The following is a 6,000-nucleotide window of genomic DNA, read 5'->3' as shown; positions in this document are numbered from 1 at the left end:
AAGACGCTGGGCCTATCCCCCCCTGTTTCTCCGCTTGCCCCGCTGGGAGGGTTCCTATGGTTCCCGCCAGGGGAGCGGAGGGCCTTTTTTGTCCCCTGGGCAGCTGACGGGAATGCCAGTTGTGGACAGTTTCTCAGCGGTGGCCAAATGGTCAGCTATGAATCCCTGCAGACCGGGCATGCGCAGACAGCTATGAATTTTTGGCGATACAGGCAATTGCACCACTTTTTTGAAGCCCATGGCCACTTAATCAGGGACGAAGCGCTCCTTACACCATTTGAGCGTTTTTTTGTAGCAGATGAACCCACTCCCCACCTGATCTCCGAATTATATCACTTGCTGGGCTGTGTTACCGAGGTCGCTAGACCGACATACATACGGGTCTGGGAGAGGGAGCTACAACTTGACTTTTCCGCGGCCCAACTGTCCCACCTCTACAAACTCACGTACGCTAGCTCCATGGAGTCCAAAACCCAAGAAACTAATTTTAAAGTACTGTCTCGCTGGTACAGAGTGCCGGCAGACTTAGCACGTATCTACCCTTCGGTATCGGACCGGTGCTGGAGGGAATGTGGCCAATTGGGCACCCTCCTTCATATTTGGTGGGATTGCCCACGAATCAAGCCATTCTGGGAGGACATCCGATCCCGCATAGAGGCAGTTTTGCATCTTGATGTGCCACTGTCTCCGGCCAACTATCTTTTGCACATTCCTCCGATCCCGATTGGTAGATACAAAAAAAGCCCTCTGCCGCATCTGTTGAACGCGGCCAGACATCTTATACCGATTTACTGGAAACAAACTAGGACTCCCACAGTGGAGGACTGGGTCAAAAAAGTGAATGACATCAGAGAAGCGGAATATTGGGTGGCAACCTGTAGGGGTACACGGGCTAAGTGTGACAGCATATGGCAATCATGGACAGTCTACATGTCCGAAACTATATACGCTACCTCCAGTCTGGACTTGGCTCTACTGGAGCTAGCGGAACCCTCTTTGAGATCCCGCACACACAATGATGTTCCCACCTAGTGGCTGTTTTTCACCTTCTTGCCCCATGGACGGAGAGACGACTTTGCTGCTGAGACTCGCCTGGTGCTGGACCGCTGCACTTCGCAGGGATGTCAAGTAGGCTCCACCCTCCTCCCTTACCCTATCCCCCAATCCCCTCTCTACCCCTTCTTGCCTCTCTCTCACCCTTCCTACTGTTCTTTTTTACCTTCTTTCTCTGTATTCCACACTATAAGATGTTGCCTTTTATTGACCTACGTGGTATTGAGCTGTGGTGGTGCGTTAGGCTTCCTGTGGGCTGGCTGGCCCTGCGGCCACTTTGTTTGGCTGACGGGGGGAATCCCTCTGTCCGGAGGGGTCCATGCTGGGACGTCCCTCCTGGGCGGGGGGGTTGCTGTGGGCCTGTCCTACCCCCGGGGGACGCTTGGGAGAGGTTGCTGGAGGTGATTGTGCCCCCCTCTCCTGGGCGGCCCCTGGGGGTGGTCCCATGCCTCCCCGGCCTTTTGTATGACGGGAGGTGGGGGACTGGGCTCCGGCCCGTCCTCTCCTTTCCGCTCAGAGGCACCTTGGAGCGGGGCCCTAGCCCACGGAGGCCGGACTTGATGTGTATGAGCTAGAAGACACTCCAGACGTTCATCTCCACCCGTTTGCCTAATTCATGTGTCTGGTTTGAGCCGCCAACTCTTGGCCACTGGGTCAGTTTTTATGGGTGTCATTGTTTCCTACAGTTTATTTGTTCTTTGTTTGGTCCTGACACACCTGTCTAATGTATACTTAAGTGTGTTTCAATGTCAAAATATCTCAAAATAAAGATTTTACAAAAAAAAAAAAGCCTCCTTTTCCATGACTGGCACTGTAGTGCAACTTACAGTCGCAGCTGTGGGGTTGTGTCAGTTCCTCAAGGAACAGGTTAAGCAGATGCTTGGCCTCTTTCCCAGTGAGGAAGTGGAGAATTATGCAGAAATACCTCAAATTCTGTGTTTCCTGATTGATGCGATTTCGGATTCTGTCCAACAAGCATCTCGTTTGTCTCTCCTGTTGGTACACATGCGAAGGGCCCTATGGCTAAAGAATTGGGCAAGCTGAGCTATCATGCAAGAAGCATTTGATTGGGTTCCCGTTTAAAGGGGAACGTTTGTTTGTAGAAGAATTAGACAAATTCGTCCAAAAAATTTCAGGGGGTAAATCTACTCTCCTTCCAGTCAAAAGGAGCAAACGTCCATCATTTAGGCGTTCTCTCTCTCCCGGAGCATCAAGCTCTAAGCAGTGGCGACGGCCTTCTCAACCCCCCTCTACAGGAAAGGCTCAAGGCCGGGCCCAGGGGCAGAAGAAATCCTGAGGGCGAAAGCCTGCCAAGCAGAGCCCGAAAGCTTCCTTGTGAAGGAGCGCCCCCGCTCGGCCAAGTGGGGGGAAGGCTCTTGCAGTTTGCAGAAGCCTGGCGGGAAGAGATCCGGGATGAGTGGGTGGTCTCTTCGGTATCTCTGGGCTACAAGCTGGAGTTTCAGGAGATTCCACCTTCTCGCTTTCTAAGGTCAAGGATCCCCAGGGACCCAGTAAAGCAAAGACCGCTATTTCTGGCCTTAGATCACTTACTATCCCAGGGGGTGATAGTAGAAGTGGACCCAAAAGAACAGGGTTCAGGGTTTTACTCGAATCTCTTCACCGTTCCAAAGCCAAATGGAAGTGTCAGACCTATCCTGGATCTGAAGGATCTGAACCGTTTTTTACGCATCCGGTCCTTCTGAATACAGTCAATTCGCACTGTGGTCTCTTCCCTGCAAGGGGGAGAGTTTATGGCATCAATAGACATCAAGGATGCATATCTCCATGTGCCAATTTTTCCCGCACACCAAAAGAATCTAAGGTTTGCGGTAGAGCGGCGCCATTTTCAATTTGTGGCCTTGCCGTTCGGGCTAGCTACGGCCCCTCGAGTCTTCACAAAGATTCTGGACCCTCTCTTAGCAAACCTAAGAGCTCAGGGTATAGCCGTCATGGCTTATCTAGACGATTTGCTTCTCATAGAGAAAACAGTAGCGCTCCTGAACCACAGTGTTACCAGAACGCTAGAACAGCTGGAACGCCTAGGTTGGATTATAAACCTAGAAAAGTCGTCCCTACAGCCTGCTACCAGGTTGGAATACCTGGGTATGGTTATCGACACTGCTCAGGGCAAGGTGTTTCTACCAAGGCCAAAAGCCTTGGCCATTGGGGATCTGGTGCGTCTAATTCTGGGCAGAAGATCTTCCCCCATTCGGTTGTGCATGAGACTCTTTGGGAAAATGGTCGCCTCCTTCGAGGCCGTTCCATTCGCCCAGTTCCACTCAAGGCCTCTGCAAAGATTCATCCTTGCGGCTTGAAACAGGAAGCCCCAGTCCTTGGATCTTCCTATGCGTCTATCCCCAGGGACACGCAAGAGTCTCGTCTAACGAGTCTAAGAGTCTCGTTACAAACCGAGAATTTGCTGAAAGGCAAAACTTTTCTTCCTCTTCCATGGAAGATTATTATGACAAATGGCAGCCTGACAGGCTGGGGAGCAGTGTTGGAGGAGACGTGCTCGCAGTGGAAATGGTCTGTGATCGAGAAGCTATTGCCCATAAATGTCTTGGAGATCCGGGCAGTTTATATGGCTCTCATAAACTGGTCTTTCAGACCTGTTCGGGTTCAGTCCGACAATGCCACAGCAGTGGCCTATATCAATCACCAGGGCGGTACCAGAAGTCTGGTTGCGCAAAAAGAGGTGAATCGTATACTTGTCTGGGCAGAAAGGCATGTTCCATGCCTTTCTGCAGTCTTCATTCCAGGAGTGGAAAATTGGCAGACAGATTTTCTGCGCCGCCAGCAGTTGTGCCTAGGAGAATGGGCTCTGCACCCCGATGTGTTTTGGAACATATGTCGCAGGTGGGGTACTCCAGACGTAGATCTGTTTGCGTCCAGGTTCAACAGAAAACTGGACAAATTTGTGTCAAGGACAAGAGATACACTCGCTCAGGGGTCGGATGCTCTGACAGTTCCCTGGGATCAGTACAATTTGATTTATGCCTTCCCCCCGTGCCCGCTTCTGTCGCGGTTCCTGGGAAGAGTCTAGAGGGAAACAAAGTCGCTTCTTTTGGTAGCCCCGGCTTGGCCCAGGCGACCGTGGTACGCAGAGATCATGAAGTTGGCAGTAGGCAGGCCGTGGATCCTCCCTCTCCGGCCAGATCTGCTCTCACAGGGTCCAATTTACCATGCTGCTTTACACAGTCTGAATTTGACGGTTTGGCTGCTGAGACCCACATTCTGAGAGACCGTGGGCTTTCGGGCCCAGTCCTTTCTACTCTGGTCAATGCCAGAAAGCCGGCCTCCAGGCTTATTTACTACAAAATCTGGAGGGCATATGTTTCCTGTTGTGAACTCAGGGAATGTCATCCTAGAAAGTATGTCATTAGCAGGATCTTGGCCTTCCTCCAGTCAGGCCTAGAAATGAATTTGGCCATAAGCACTATCAAGGTGCATATTTCGGCCTTGTCAGTGGTTTTTCAGAAACCACTTGCATCACATTCCCTGGTGCGGGCTTTCATCCAGGGGGCTATGGGGATAAGACCGCCAGTCAAACCTCCGGTATGCCCATGGGATCTGAATTTGGTTCTCTCAGCTTTGCAGGGGCAACCTTTTGAACCTTTGCATCAGGCTTCGTTAGTTCTTTTGACTAAAAAATTGGTTTTCTTGGTAGCCATATCCACGGCTAGAAGAGTGTCAGAACTAGCAGCTCTCTCCAGTAAAGAACCGTATCTAATTATTCATAAGGACCTGGTGGTAATGCGTCCCAACAGGTCCTTTCTGCCTAAGGTGGTTTCAGGATTCCATTTGAATCAAGATGTAAGCCTACCATCCTTTTTTCCGGACCCACAGTCTGCAGAAGAAGAATCTTTGCACACTTTGGATGTGGTAAGGGCAATCAGTATCTATCTTCAGGCAACTGCACAGATAAGGAAAACTGATTGCTTATTTATTTTGCCGGAAGGCCCTAGGAAGGGTCAGGTGGCATCAAAATCCACTCTCTCATGGTGGATTAGACAGATTATTTCTCAGGCCTATAGTGTTAAAGGGAAGATCCCTCCTTTTCAAGTGAAAGCGCACTCAACTAGGGCTGTAAGTGCTTCTTGGGCAGTGCATCACCAGGCCTCCCTGGCTCAGATCTGTAAGGCTGCAACTTGGTCATCAGTCCACATATTCACCAGATTCTATCAGGTGGATGTCAGAGGGCAAGAGGATATCGCCTTTGGGCGCAGTGTACTGCAGGCTGCAGTTTAGGTCCTCCGGTCCTTGGCGGTCTATATATTATGATCTGTGTCTCCCTCCCCTCAATCTGAGCATTGCTTTGGGACATCCCACTATGTAATGAAGCTCCTGTGTCCCCTGATGTATGATCAAGAAAATAGGATTTTTATACACAGCTTACCTGTAAAATCCTTTTCTTGAGAGTACATCACGGGACACAGCGCTCCCACCCCTCTTGGGTTTTACGTGGTTTCCTATTGCTTTGCTACAAAACTGAGGTGCCTCCCATATGGGAGGGGTTATATAGGGGAGGAATTCTCCTTAATTGGGGGTTAACCAGTGTCCAATCACCAGAGGTGCCTATATAACCCACTATGTAATGAAGCTCCTGTGTCCCGTGATGTACTCTCAAGAAAAGGATTTTACAGGTAAGCTGTATATAAAAATTCTATTTTTTATGTTGTTGGCGTTGACCTGTTTTTTTTCACTTGTTTCCCAAGATGACCATCTTGGCGTTTGTCAAGAGGGTGAGAGTGCCCAAAGAAAGTGCCTACGGCCAAATCACCCTGAAAGTGCCCGATCTTGTCTGATCTCGGAGGTTAAGCATTGTCGGGCCTGATTAGTAACTGGATGGGAGACCGACTGGGAATACCAGGTGCCGAAGGCTTCTTTTTATGCTGTTGGCGTTGACATGTTTTTTTTTTCCGCTTGTTTCCCAAGGTGACCATCTTG

The 6,000-nt window shown here is 50.2% G+C and overlaps 1 pseudogene; it reads left to right on the top strand.

The window, feature by feature from the left end:
- Window positions 1–5,816: 5,816 nt before the first annotated feature.
- On the top strand, window positions 5,817–5,935 carry LOC143998454 (5S ribosomal RNA; annotated as a pseudogene).
- The last annotated feature ends 65 nt before the right edge of the window (window positions 5,936–6,000 follow it).

The sequence above is a fragment of the Lithobates pipiens genome, unplaced genomic scaffold (genome assembly GCF_037356315.1).
Source record: "Lithobates pipiens isolate NorthernLeopardFrog02 unplaced genomic scaffold, aLitPip1_a1.2 Scaffold_19, whole genome shotgun sequence".
Taxonomy (NCBI): Eukaryota; Metazoa; Chordata; class Amphibia; order Anura; family Ranidae; genus Lithobates; species Lithobates pipiens.
Note: the sequence above shows the minus strand (reverse complement) of the source record. Positions and strands in the feature narration are given on the sequence as shown.